The 14,165-nt window shown below is 39.0% G+C and overlaps 1 protein-coding gene across 11 annotated transcripts in view; it reads left to right on the top strand.

The window, feature by feature from the left end:
* Positions 1-14,165, top strand: part of LRRC4C (leucine rich repeat containing 4C) — an 846,136-nt gene that overhangs the window by 479,674 nt on the left and 352,297 nt on the right. For 10 of the 11 annotated variants that reach the window (XM_073348033.1, XM_073348026.1, XM_073348031.1 and 7 more), the window contains one exon: positions 7,304-7,437. The gene's annotated coding sequence lies outside the window, so the exon portion shown is untranslated. Of the gene's footprint in view, positions 1-6,935; positions 6,958-7,303; positions 7,438-14,165 lie in introns of those variants that run through there. The other variant, XM_073348036.1, reaches the window with a different exon arrangement.

The following is a 14,165-nucleotide window of genomic DNA, read 5'->3' as shown; positions in this document are numbered from 1 at the left end:
ATTGATTTCCATTCTGTCTTGCTACCCAACATGTCAGTCTGTTATTGTCACCTTTTTGTGGCTAAGGGGAATGGAACTAGTCATCGTTTGAACGGGAGATCTCCAAGGAAACCCATTCTGCTGCAGAGAATATAAATATATTAAAGCCTACTCTCTATCTGTGGCACTGTGTCACTTTCCGTTTAGGGGGATGCTCCACTGCTGGTGTTTATCTTTTGGCTAAGATCTGAAGATAAGACCCTTACCACTTACCTTAATTGAATATGGCACTCTTCACACTGCCTTTCAATATAAGTAATCATTATACATGTGTAAACTGGGTTTAAAATGCTCCCATTCTGATGTGGTAGCATTATACATCTACATTGTATTCACTTTGCACAGGTATTACTGACTACACAAGGTGCTGGGCAGCGGAGAATCAGACCCAAGATGAATGCATCAGTGGTAAAAACAAAATTAACTACTGTTGTCTTGCCGATTGCTTCATTTTTGAAAGGGATGGGGGAATAGAAAGAAAAAATATGCCTGAAAGTTATCAGGAGTGAATGGCAATATCAGGAAGCATGGAGGCCCAGGAAAATAAATAAATAATCCATTTCAAAGCAATTGTAAGAAAAGGTATTCTAATAGAATAATGGTAATGAGGAAGCAGCCATACTATGCACCATCCAAAAAAACATAGTTTATAAGCCTGCCTTTGAGTCAGTTAGTCTGTTCTCTGTAGGGTGACCAGATAGCAAGTGTGAAACATGCGTTGGGGAGTAATAGGTGCCTATATAAGAAAAAACCCCGAATATCAGGACTGTCCCTATAAAATCGATCACCCTAATTCTCTAGTTGTCCACTTCACTGAAGACTTTTAGAAACTGCAAATTTAAAACCCACATATTGCTCCCCATAAATACATCAAGGGGCTAAACACCAGAGAGGAAGAAGAGGGTTTAAGCTAAATGACAATATTGGCAGAAAAATAGATTGCTATAAACTGGCTATAAATAAATTTATGCTGGAACTAAGAAAGAATCTAACCATTAGAGTGGTGAGGTTCTGGAACAATCTCCCAATACAAGTAGTGGGGGCAAACAACCAAACTAGTTTTAAGATGGAGATTGATAATTTTATAAGTATGATTATTTGACAGAGTTGCTGAGGTAACAGGGGACTGGGCTTCATGACCCAGGAGGTCCCTTCCAGTCCTGTGTCCTGTATTCCTATGCTGTACTTATGAGACAATTTTTATATTGTCGGTGTGCATTCCAAATTTGCATGATTTTCACATTCTACTCCACCATAGGTGTTTATCAGATGATTAAAGAACATCTTTAGTAAGCACACAAATGAACTTTCAAAGCACTATCTTTGCAATTGATTGATACGGAGAGCATGAAATGTTATGTTTGCAGGCATGAAGATGAAATAAGAAGCTTGTCTCCTCTGAGGGCTATTTTTATGTGTAGGTCCATAACTTCAACAGAAACTGACCCGCAGCAGATCTCCTAACAAGGGACAGCTGCTATTACGTGCCAAGATGACACCCTGAGATCTGGTTCTAGGTGGGATGGATGCCCCCATTGGCCAGGATATGGGTTTGATGCTCTAATCGATCTTTCAAGTCTCTAACTTTTATGATTTTATTATTTGAAATGGAAAGATGAAAAGAGTGAGTTTCAAGGGTTTTCTTTTGCCTCTTTTTTCTTCTTTCTGTTTTGCAGGTTATGTTTTTTTTTTAAAAAAAAAAAAGTGACTGTGACTAGTCAATATAAATAGAAAAGGGACCAAAAAGGGAAACACTCAACATTCGACAGAATAAAAGAGAGCTTACAGCTGAAACTAATTGATTGAATTTGCATGGATGATTATGCTAAAGGCCCTTGTCAAAGTTTGAGTGCTAAGAAACACGTTTAATCCGTTTTCCATGCCTAGAAAAGAGAAAGACGTGTGTAGTTAATGCAAGTTTTATAACTGAGACAATTCCAGAGGGTTGCCTGAGCTGGCAGTAAGACCAAGAGAATAATACTTAGAAGAATCATGGGTTTAAATCCCACTGAGTCGACTACAACTTGTTTGAATCTGACCTTGTGTCTCCTGAACTTAACTTGAAAAAAAAAATTACCTAATTTCCTAAAACAAGCAAGACCTTGGTGAAAATCAGATGCCCTGTATTAGATGAATGCTCATGGGTAATACAGTGCCATATATATATATATATATATATGTTCTGGAAAAGTTCATAAAAGATTATATATTGTTTGTTGCTTTTATTTTGTTTTGTTTTATTTATTAGAGTTTTGGATAATTCACATTTGTAATTTCACACACATGCACAATTCTGGATTTTCCATGTCTCTAACTCAAATTTAAAACTCCATTAATCAGAGAACATAATACAATGGAGTTTCTCTCAGTTTACACCAGGGTGACACAAAAGCAGAATGTGGCTGAGTATTTCTGTAGGGAATATGAAGGTACAGCTATTGCCTCTTACTCTATTTAAATATAAAACAGGGAAAGATGAATACTTCAGCCTTTCCAAACAGCGTAGTCTCTGTGGCAGCGCTGGTTAAAAGATGAGCCCAAGTGAGATTCATATTGAGACATCAATGTTTATAAAGCAGAAAACAGAAGCTGGTGATGGATCACATCCTCTTGTCAAACTGCCAGAAAGCATGGCCCAATCAGAATCTGAAATGCAAGGGCCACAAAGTGAGCTGAAGTGAGTTGGACGACAGGTTTTGATTGAAATACAGCAGAGAGTGGTATGTGTTATAAACCTCCTTCCATTAAAAAAAAATAAGAAACCGTGTGTGTGCTGCTGATGGATGAAAGGTCAGTCTTTCCTCAAAGACTGCTACACTTGACCAGCTGGAAAAGCAGGATCAGGAGCTGAGTTTCTGGGAATGCAACGGAAGGAGAAATGAGCCAGGAAGTATCTGTTTTGAGGTTAAGGATATTTAAGTGCTCACTTTAGTAGCACTTTCCAAGTGTAATATAAGTGACATTGAAAGCCAGTTTCAGGAAATTTGCTATAGAGACTTTAAATTCAATTGTATTTTCTCTATGTATCTCAAAATAAGTTTGACAATTAAAAGGGGATATAAACAACAATGGAAACTGGCTTTGTGATTTTCTTGAGGCTGAAAACATTTCTAAAGTAAACAGAACAGGAACTATGAGCAAGAGATTGAAACCCAGAATGCACAATACCTTTCTTAAGAATAACATTCTATCTTTAGAAACTGGAAAGAAAGTATGGAATAATCCGGTTTTCAAAGCAAGACAATTGGGTATAGAGTCCCTTCCCTTCCTATAAAAGGAAGTACATGGTCCCTGTCATACCCTGGAAAGCCTCAGGTGTTCCAACCCTGCCCTGCAGAATATGAAATGTTATCCCCCTTCTACATAATCAAAGCTACCCCTACCCTACAAACCAAGATAGTTTTGAGGTTATGTTTTTTATTCCCAAATATAAAATGCATACAGGCTGCAATCGATTATCTAGCTACAGTTAGTTAGTCCAATTTAAAATTACTATTATCTGAGCTATTCTTACCCGTAACCTGATGGTTTGGAAGTCTGGTTAGTGGGTTCTTGTAGTATTAGGATCACTATGTAGTATTTTCAGATGTTTTGGAAGATTGATATTGAATTTGGATTTTACTCATTCCCTGAAAGAAGGTCCCATATACTCTTCACAAATATGAAACGTAGTAAAGCAAGAAACCCCCCTCACAAAAACTAGATTTGATCTTGATTTGTTTTTTAAAATAGGCATATGTTTACACGTGGCCATTAAAAAGTCAACAATTCCCACTTGCTGGTAATCTTCACTGCCTGGGTTTAGTAATCCTTTACTAATAGTTCAAATTATCTAGTAAATGAATTTGCAGCTATACACCATTGCTGAGTGCTTAGTTACATGTGCTAAGTTACATTGATCAAGTAATACCTGAGTAACCGTAAGAAGGATTTGGTGGTGGTGGTGGTGTCGTCTAGAGGCCACTGTTGTGCCAGGCATTTTACAAATCCATTGTAACACACAGGCCCTACCCCAAAGCGTTTACAGTCTAAATGCAGAAGTTGGACAATGGATGGGTGAAAGGAAGTATTACTATTCCCATTTTACAGGTGTTGAACTGAAGCATAAAAAAACTAAGCAACTTTCCCAAAGTCACATAGGAAATCAGTGACAAAACTAGGAACTGAACACAGATTTTCTGAGTCCCAGCACAGTCCCTTAAACACTAGACCATCCCGCCTCTTAATTTTTGGGCAAAGGCATGATAACTGTGGATACAAGATGACTTAATAGTGACCACTATACACATGAAGTATAAAAAATAATGAAAAGCTTATCATAATGGCACAATAGCTCAACTAACTTGAGTTCATGTTACAAAGTTAGCATTATTATTTAACATATTGTTAACTCCAAAATGTTAGGTGCTATTTATCTTGGTGATATGCGTTAATTAAGAGATTGAGGACAGGAATTGTTTACTGGAGACCAGACCTGAAAATCTCAAACTAAAAGGAGGTTTCTTTGTTTTCATTCAAGCAAAGAAAGTATCATCTCCCCATCACTTTGGCATTCTTAATATCAAGGGACAATGATGAATATCTTTATACCAGGATTTAATATCTTACTCTAGGAAAGAAAAATCTGTGATTTTGTTTGGAAGTCAGGACTGCATCTGATCTACTTCTAACCTTCATTTGTGTGCATTTGTCAGAGATGCTGTGTACCATCCTTGCGGGAGATGAAATACTGATGGCAGATACATGTAATAAAAGATTTGAAATTCATTTATGCTTTAATAAAACAATATTGAAAGATGAAATATACCTTCCTGTTCCCTGCTGGAAGGTTGGCTCTCATAATTGTCTCTTAAACATAATATATGTTACAGGATCATTTTCTAATAACCTTTCCTTGGCTTCACTTTTTGCTTTGGTTTCAAATGTAAGTGGAATGTTTGAAGTGTTAATACTAACATGGGACCAAATCTTGGACCATGTGCAAAGCCTGAGTAAACTGGTTGTCTGTAGGGGCAATTTTTGGGAGAATCTTGTCCCCAAAGCCTTAGAATATCAGTAAACTTTGCAGCAGCTGCTCTATATATATGGGTAGGATAGGGTAGCATGTGGTGTGGCCTATGAATTGTTGTAATCATGGATACACTCGGACATATCCCCTTCCTCACTGAGCTATTTTCCCACCATAAATCTTCCTTGTTTTTTTATGGCGGATGATTTCTCCCATTGTGACTAGAAGAGTGGCTGCCCAAGTAGGCAACTGAGTAAATTTAACAAGTAACATATTTTTTAAGCTATACCTTAGTGGAAATGCCTGTTGCAAATAATAAACTGGTTCCTGTGAGTTCCATTTAGCAACCAGGTTTTAGAGCAATGGGTACAGGGGATACAGCTCTTCCAGTAGAAACTACAAAGTGTCAGTAGCAATCAACAATGAATAGAGGAAACTGAATGAAGAATTCTAATAGAGTTCATAAATATTTCCACTAGAGCAAGCTATGATAATAAGGTCAGTCAATGATCAAACCTGATTCTCCATGATATAAACTGATGATCTGTAGAAAAGAGGGTTGTTGGTGTGATCAGAAAATATTTTTTCCATGTTAAGCCTTGCACATTAGGTAGATGCATTTTCTGCTTCCCTGAAAATACTAGGTATTGGCTATTGTTTGAGCTGTGATATGCCAGTAATGAGAACCAGCATGGCAATTTTTATCTTTCCAAGGAAAACAAAGCAAATATAGAGTATCTTGGATAATGTGAACAAATCTGTGTTAAATGTGGTCCCATAGACTTTAAGGTCAGAAAGGACCATTGTGATCCTCTAGGCCCATTACAGGCCACAGAACTTCACCCACCCACTGCTGAAATAGATCCCTAGCCTCTGGCTGAGTTACTGAAGTCCTCAAATCATGGTTTAAAGACTTCAAGTTACAGAGAATTCACCACTGACATTAGTTTAAACCTGCAAATGAACCGTGCCCCATGCTGCAAAGGAAGGTGACGCCCCCCAGCCAGGGTCTCTGCCAATCTGAAGTAGGGAAAAATTCCTTCCCATCCCCAAATATGGTGATCAATTAGTCCCTGCGCATGTGGGCAAGACCTGTCAGGCAGATACCCAGGAGCAAATTATCTGTAGTAACTCAGAGCTCTCCTCATCTAGTGTCCTGTCTCCAGCCGTTGGGGTAGTGCAAAGGCTGCCCTAGAGAAAAGCTGATTTGGTCAGTTCAACTGTAGTTTCTCTGGAATTTCTCATTCTTAGGCAAAAAACAACAACAATAAAACACTTTGAAAAGATTAGGGTAGGGGGTGGGAATATGCTACAGACCTGTAATTTATACACTGTCAATAGAATGAAGAAGTCTGTTCTTTAAGTCTCTTTCTGCAGCTGTATTGTATGACGTATCTGATATGATTTCCTGCCAAAAATACACACGTGTAAGAGCCACCTGCCATTGCCAAGTGCATAGCCCTTCTTGCCAAGCTCCATACAGCACAAGTTTGTCACCTTTTAAGCAGTAGCAGATTATCCAATGGACAGACGGGGCTCATTCCCAGGAGCCTTGGAAAAACTGGCACCTGCCCACAGCTGAAATCTGCTGCAAAGTGGCAGAAGCCCGGAGTCCTGCCAGAAGCACTGGGCAGGGCAGGGGAAGCCCCCGCTCTCTGGCAGAAGTGTGGGTGGCACAGGATGCCCCAATGCCTGGACATCAGCTGTGGCTCTGAGATTTGAGGAGTTCTCGCTCCCTGCCTGATCTCAGGGCTGGGGGAGCTTTCCCTGCCTGATCTCAGGGCTGGGGGAGCTGTGGCCCTGGGGCTGTGGTGGGGGGACAGAGTTTCTCCAGTCTTGGGGCCATAGTAGGGGCGGAGGGGCAGAAAGGAGCAAACGGGTTGCTGGGCCACAATGTGGAGAGGAATGTGGTATGACCATGGGTGGAACAGGGGCGGGACTGCAGGCGGGGGGGGGGGGGGTTTGCAGGAAACCTTGATCCAGCTCTGCTTTTAAGAAAACTAATCAATAAACATAAAAACTGTACTTCAAATTGAAGGAGTTATTTTTCATTTCCTAGCCTAAAAAGAAGTTAGATACAGCTGATGTCAAAGTAATCTTGCTGATTTCATTCCAGAGGCATCTGCATTTCAGTAGTGGGTTAGGAGATTTTCACGCTTACAGATTGTAAAGTATTCTGGGGTCCATCAGGATGAAAAGCTCTGTATACATAAAGTGCAATTCTTATTTATTTTTATTATCCCCTTTTTCACACAGGTCACCAGGGGAGCAGGAATGGACCGTGAAATTTGTTGCTAGGAAATATCCTAACAACATGACATGCCAATGAGAAAGGAAGTGGAATCCACTTTGGCAAAGAAGAGAATTGTCCAATGAATGATCAACTACAGGTAAACTGAAAGTCGTCTTATTTCATACACCCTTAAGATGTTGTATGTTTAATTAGATCTGACATCTCCATCCCACACATCACTGTATTTACCTAAAGTTTTGATCACTGCAACCATATTTTTTTCTTATTTTCAAGAAGTGAAAAATGATGGTGGTGTTGGTGATTTATTCCTGTGATGGGTGTCCAATTGACCCTCAATGTGATATTTTTAAGCATCTCACTGGGAGCTGAAACAACAAGAGGTTGAAGTGCTTAGGATTCATCTGCATAAATCTTGCAAATGTGCTCTGTTTTGCTGACAGCATTCTGTGTTCTGTGTCTGGGTGCCAATTGTATCATTACCATGGAACAAAGTGTTTTGGAAAGCCATCTTTTTTTTTTTTTTTTTTTTTTTGAGAGGCTGGCTTTGGCAGCTCAGTGCTGCAGTGAAATGAAGATGTTTTCTGTTAGGCTGACATAGAGGCTGCTGCATTCTAATCAAGACGGGGAGGTAATTCAAAGTCATATGTGGAGATTTCAAATCACATGACTTCCTCTGAGGTCTGTGGTGACCTCAGAAACATGCACTCGTATATGCTGTGTCGAGAGAAATAACACACACATCCCCCTGTAGACTACGGGAATCTTCAAACCAGAATTTCTCAACTTTGTTTCGTGCTAGATCTGTCATAACCAATATTACCCATCACTAATGAGAATGGTTTTCAGTTTGGTCCTAACCAGAGTTCTTCATTCAGTAAATATGAATATTATTCAACAGAATTAATGCAAACTTGTATGTAGTTTTTGGGTAGGGTCTGGGGCATGGTATCAGAACAAACATAATATGATGATTTTAGGACACTCTGCTGTTCTGGGTTTGTATAGCATCTAGAATAATGGGGTCATGGTCCATGACTAGGGTTTCTAGGTGCTATGGTAATACAAATAAATAAAAATAATATAGTAGATGTTTCATCCTTTGACTACAGAAACCTCTTAAAGACAGTATACCTGACACTTCACTGTCTAGTTCCCAGACTTGTTCCGCCGCTTGTGCAGGGAAAGCCCTGGGTGCTGGGCTGATTTGTTTACCTGCCGCATCCGCAGGTTCAGCCGATTGCGGCTCCCAGTGGCCGTGGTTCACTGCTCCAGGCCAATGGGAGCTTCTGGAAGCGGCGCAGGCTGAAGGATGTACTGGCCACCGCTTCCGGCAACTCCCATTGGCCTGGAGCAGCGAACCGCAGCCACTGGGAGCCGCGATCGGCCAAACCTGCGGATGCAGCAGGTAAACAAACCGGCCCGGCCCACCAGGGGCTTTCCCTGCACAAGCGGCGGAACAAGTTTGGGAACCACTCATCAAGCAGCTTGTATAATCACTTACAGTGCACCCACTTTTCACAGCTGTAACTCCAGGTCAGAATAGTAGCAATTTATATTTACTTTGCACAGAGATAAATGACTATTGAAACTTTAAGGCAGGGGAGGATCAGGCACAATTAGTGTTTGCTTTTATTAGAGGGAGCCCTCAGTGCTTATGAGTTTGTTTTGTGTGTGTGTTCACTAAGCAAGATGAAGGAGCCTGCGATAGTGAGATCCACAGTCCTCTCCCTTAACTAAAGGATTTCAGAAACATGTGGGAATAAATAGAAATAAAGAGACTAATGGAGAAATATTTTAAAGTAATTAATGAAAAGTAAGAAGTCACTATAAACCATGACAGAGCACTATTGACAACAGGCTAGTAAAGGAATACTTTGAAATAAACAACCACCACCACCACCCTGTTTGGAATCAGTTTTATGTCCCATAGGTTTCTTAAATAAAGTTCTGCCATCCACATATATATACACACCTCACATCATAGGCGCATAATTACATAGCAATGAAGCTGAGAGCAAAGGAAGATAAGTTGTTTAGTTATGGAGCATGCAATGCTGTTGAATGTTTATACATTATATTTCTGGCAAAGTATCCCACTGAGTACAATAGTGACTCTCACATATTTCCAACTGTGGTAAGAGACTCTTTGGAAACATCAATTAGTGTTTTAAAACAATGAAATCAAGGACTTTTCAGTGCTGGTGGTAGGGATGAAGCTGAGTAAATATTTGTTTTATATCAACTGGCTTGGAGTTTAGGTACAGTAAATGAACCCCTAAGAATGATGAACTTTTAAAGATAATTCCCAAAGCTAAAGAAGTGAGAAGAATGAATGAGGATGGTAATGGAGAGTGGACTGATTTTTGTGTGTGGTTCTTTCCACTCCTGTGGAGAAAAAAATAAATAAAAATCTGCTGTGCACTGTAATATTTCCAGTTCTTTTTCTCTTGAGAAAATGCCTCAGGCAAAATGCTTGTCACCTTCCTGCTATGGTGGAGCCTTGCTTTTCTATTTGTGTGCTTTGCTACTTCAGTCAGTTGCCTGCTCTCTTCTCCCAAGAATTCTTCCCTGCATGAGCTATTTTTTTATGGGTAACACACTCCGGCTGTAAAATATAAAGAATGGGAAACCAGTGGCCTTGACCTCACCATGAAAATTTCTATGCTAACCTCAACATATCATGGAACTGCGTGGCTGTTGGAGGGTGATGAGCACCTCTAAGGGTGGAACCTCTCAGAATTTTAATGGCTTTTAATAAGTCCATGATTCCAAGGCAATATTTCTTGAGGTGCCTAAGGAAGTTAAGATTCCTAAGGGAGGTGTGTTGTATATTGCTAACATTAAGGGAGATTCTTCTTCAGCTCAGGTAGTGGGGTCCTAAGCTTTTAGAAAAGGAACATCATAACCTATCCCTCAACCACTAAGAAGTTTTGAGGGGCCATAGTAACAACTGTAACAACAACTGGTGACAACAAAATGGTGACAACAAACTGGTTGCACTTACGATATTTAAGGTAGAAAGAAATAAACACTCTTATAATGAAGCCGTTGTTCCATGGACTATCATCGCTCTAAATGAAGTTCCCCATATCCTTATTCATTCTAAGCAGGTTCCACTGTAATTACAAAGAAAACTTGGACTTGTAACACATTTTAATTTTAAAAAAATACAACTATGAACTGATATTTACATCCATCAGTTAGTCAGTGCTACTCCAGTATGGTTTTAAACGCATTCCTTCATAACAATTTTCACACACACACGGTATTATTCTCCTTATGTGGGCTATCCTAGGGGAAATAAAAGTTTTAAAACTCCCTTTCTAGAGAATTTTCATATCTTTTGAAAAGAAAAGCAAGGCCATTATAAGTTCCCCTAAAAAATGAAACAACAAACTCTTCCTTTTAAGAATTGGCCCACCTACCAGTCACTTGGCAAGATTTCCTCCATCTCAGAAATGTTTCAGAGAGCCCTTAGGGTGAGTTGTATCAGTCTGTTCCATCATCTCAGAAGATGAAGAGGTGTGCTGTAGGCATTTTTCTCTGAGCGGTCGTATATAGCATTGACTCTCAAAAGTCTGGGTAAATTACCTTTCTCCAGGGAAGAAAGGGCTAAAACTCCAAATACACTCACTCTCTCTCTCTCACACACTCACACACACACACACACACACACACACACACACTCCCTTGTACAATGTATCAATACATTTAATTTTCAATACATTTTATGTCATGCCTGGAAAATTAATTGAACCTACTCTGCCCAAGTCCTAAAGATGTTATCATATTTCACCCTCTCTTTACTTAGGCAAAATTGCAGTGAATTTGTTTGAGAATTTTGAGTGAGTAAGGATCTGAGGATTAGGTTCCATGTGAGTATTGCATTGTGAGACAAGCAGAACTTATGCCAGTAGTTTCAGGTATACTACAAATGCTAATTGTTAGTTCAAACTAATTATTCTCTATTTATTGGCACTGTAACCCAGCTAATATAGCCCCAAAATCTTCAATGAAACACTAAAAAAAAAGAATTACAGATACTCTCCAAGAAACACATTGATCACATTGCTGAATTAATTTACTTTGGATGGCCTAGGGATTCATCTGTTAGATTATTCTAAATTGGTTCTTGAACTATTTGTCTTTATCCATTAGGAATTCATTACCCCGAGCAGAATATACTCTGAATAGGGAAACTTACCTGGCCATGAATATAAGGCCCTTTCCAGCCAGTGGAGTTAAGAAGACTATTTTAGCAACAGCTCCCAGTTCTCAGAGCTAGTGTAAACCTCTTTATTTTTTTATGGTGCCTCAGTGGTTACTGAATTGTAGATGTCTGAGATAGAAAAAGCCATAGTACTATTGACTTTGAAGGAAGAAAAAGGTAAAGCGAAAACAGGAAGTAGGAGGTTGAGAGTCTAAATGCTTGAAGCCAAAATCTGCTCATAATTTATACTAGTATAACTTAATTCCAGATCAACATTCAACTCTCTAGCTCAGTGAAGCTACTCTTTATATAATCAGTGTAAATGAAAGCAGAAATTCAGCTTCATTTTTGGGATAAATTCTCAATACATATTCCAAGCTAAACTCAATCAGTGTCACTTTGAAACTCAGCACTTTAAATTTCAAGGGGGATTGTGCAAACATTCTTTAGTGTGAGTTCTCTTGAGCTCACATCTTTTGAGTTTCTTTTGGAGGCATTTGATTCAAACATTATCAAACAAATCCAAAGTGTTGCCAGAGCCATCATGTTTTCCCTAGTTTCACCTGGAACCATAACTGCCTCTCTTGCACCCTCTTCCCTGGGAGAGAGATCATTCAGTAATGAGACCATGTTCACCTATATAGTTTGAAAACCTCTGGCAAACCTTGCCTATGTTTTGGATTCATAATTAATCTTGACAACAGTTGAGCTTTTCATGTTTTGGTTTGTTACAGATCTTTCTTTCTTTCTTTAAATTCTGAACTCTTATTTAACTCTCAAATTCAGATTATGGCTGAAAAAAATGAAATATCCTGAAGATGCTTCAGATGTCCCTCAGTTATGTCACATCAGAAGCCTTACTTTAAGAAATATCTAAAGTAATCCTTTTGCTGACAAAATATCCACAAGAGCAGTAGCCCAATAGAGATATATTCTGTCTTTTTTTAACCTTGCAGTGTGCCCTCTTCAAATAAACTAGATTTTTTTAATGTCATGAAGGTGAGATTTTCATAGTACAATACAAATTAATGGACTCTGTGAGTCTAAAACTCCTGGGTGGCTTTGAAAACATCAGCCTAAATCTGTGTGCATGTGTGTCCTTATTGTAATATAGAAGGTGCATGGATACATTTTAGTGGTTTCAGTTCTAAGACATGGCATGAACGTACCTTTAATGGCTAGTAATTAGGAACATCAATAGGACTCACCATAAAAGGGAAATTGTAGAGAAGACATAATATGGGTGCTGAGCTCTGTAACCCCAAAATAACTTAAACTGAAATTTACTTTTCTGTGTGGCTTGGCAAACATCACAATATAGTGACACACTGAGAATTTCTTACTGTGATGCAAAATATTTTCATGGTGGTGTACTGTGGGATGGATGTTTTCCAGTTTGCACAGGACAGGAGAAACCTCATAACCGCAGGAAGCCATTTACTAACATATTTGATAAAGGGATGAAATGGTGAACCCTCTTAATAGTCAGCAAGAGGACTTTGTTTTGTTTTGTTTTTGTTTGTTAGCTAGTTAGCTAGTTAGCCCGCCAGCCACATGGTACAGTGTATGGAAGAAGAAAATCATAGACTGTTAAGGTAAACCAAGTAATAATTATTCACTTTTACTTTTGTAACATTAGAAAATAAATACTATTAATTAAAAATATATAAATACATGAAAGCTCCTCTGGATTCTTCCAGCTATTCTTCCCACTTTCATTCCCATTCTGAGGTTCTGTCCTCTAAAGTTGTTGCTTTTCTTCTGGCTGCCTTGGTATTTTCCAAACCATGGTGGCATGTTGCAGTAATCTTTGATATTTTTGGTTTTGTGTTGGAAAAGGCAGCCTTAGTATGAGTGGATGAAATTCCACTGACGTCTATGCCATGCCTGAGTAGTTCAGTGGTGGGCTTAATGTGTTTCCAAGTCATCACAGTAGACACTGCATGATGCAACTAGCAACTTTCACTAAGATATTTCTATCCCTGAGTGTTTGCCGTTAACAGGTGACAATAATTATTTAAAATTGATATTGCAGTAAGATCTGGGATCACTGTCTGGCCTCCAAAGTGTTAGATGATGTACAAACATATACGAAGACACAGTCATTGCACCAAAGAGATTACTACTCAGAACTGTTGTCACTGTACAAAAGATGAGAAGAAAATTTCAAATATTGTGAATAGAAAAAATAGTTACAAATGCCTTCCATTTTTGTTTCTGGGTGACTCAAACTCTATTTCATCTAGATTGCACACACACACAATATTAGCATCTAAAAACCAGTTGTGCAGGTCACTTCAAACAAGTGTCACTTCAAGCTTCATACGACACCACACAACTCCTATAGTCTGTGTGCCACATTCTACAGCAAAACTATTTTTCTAAATACTTTTGAGCATTGTTTGTTTGTTCATTCATTTGTTGTGACTACCTTTCATACATGGCTGCCTACAGGTTGCCTTTGTTACCATGAGTGCAAGTGTACAGGCCCTGGAGGGAGAGGGAAATTCTAATTCACTTGTTTTATAATCCTCTTAAAATAACTGGAAATAGATTATCTATTCAGGTGCAATATCTTGGGCCTACCCAGGGATATAGAGAGCAAATGTGTTCAGTTGAAGGAAGGGAATCTCCTCTTCCCCAAATTTCTAGCT

This window comes from Lepidochelys kempii, chromosome 6 (assembly GCF_965140265.1).
Source record: "Lepidochelys kempii isolate rLepKem1 chromosome 6, rLepKem1.hap2, whole genome shotgun sequence".
Classification (NCBI taxonomy): Eukaryota; Metazoa; Chordata; order Testudines; family Cheloniidae; genus Lepidochelys; species Lepidochelys kempii.
The sequence above is the reverse complement of the archived record's forward strand: the minus strand, read 5'-3'. Positions and strand labels throughout refer to the sequence as shown.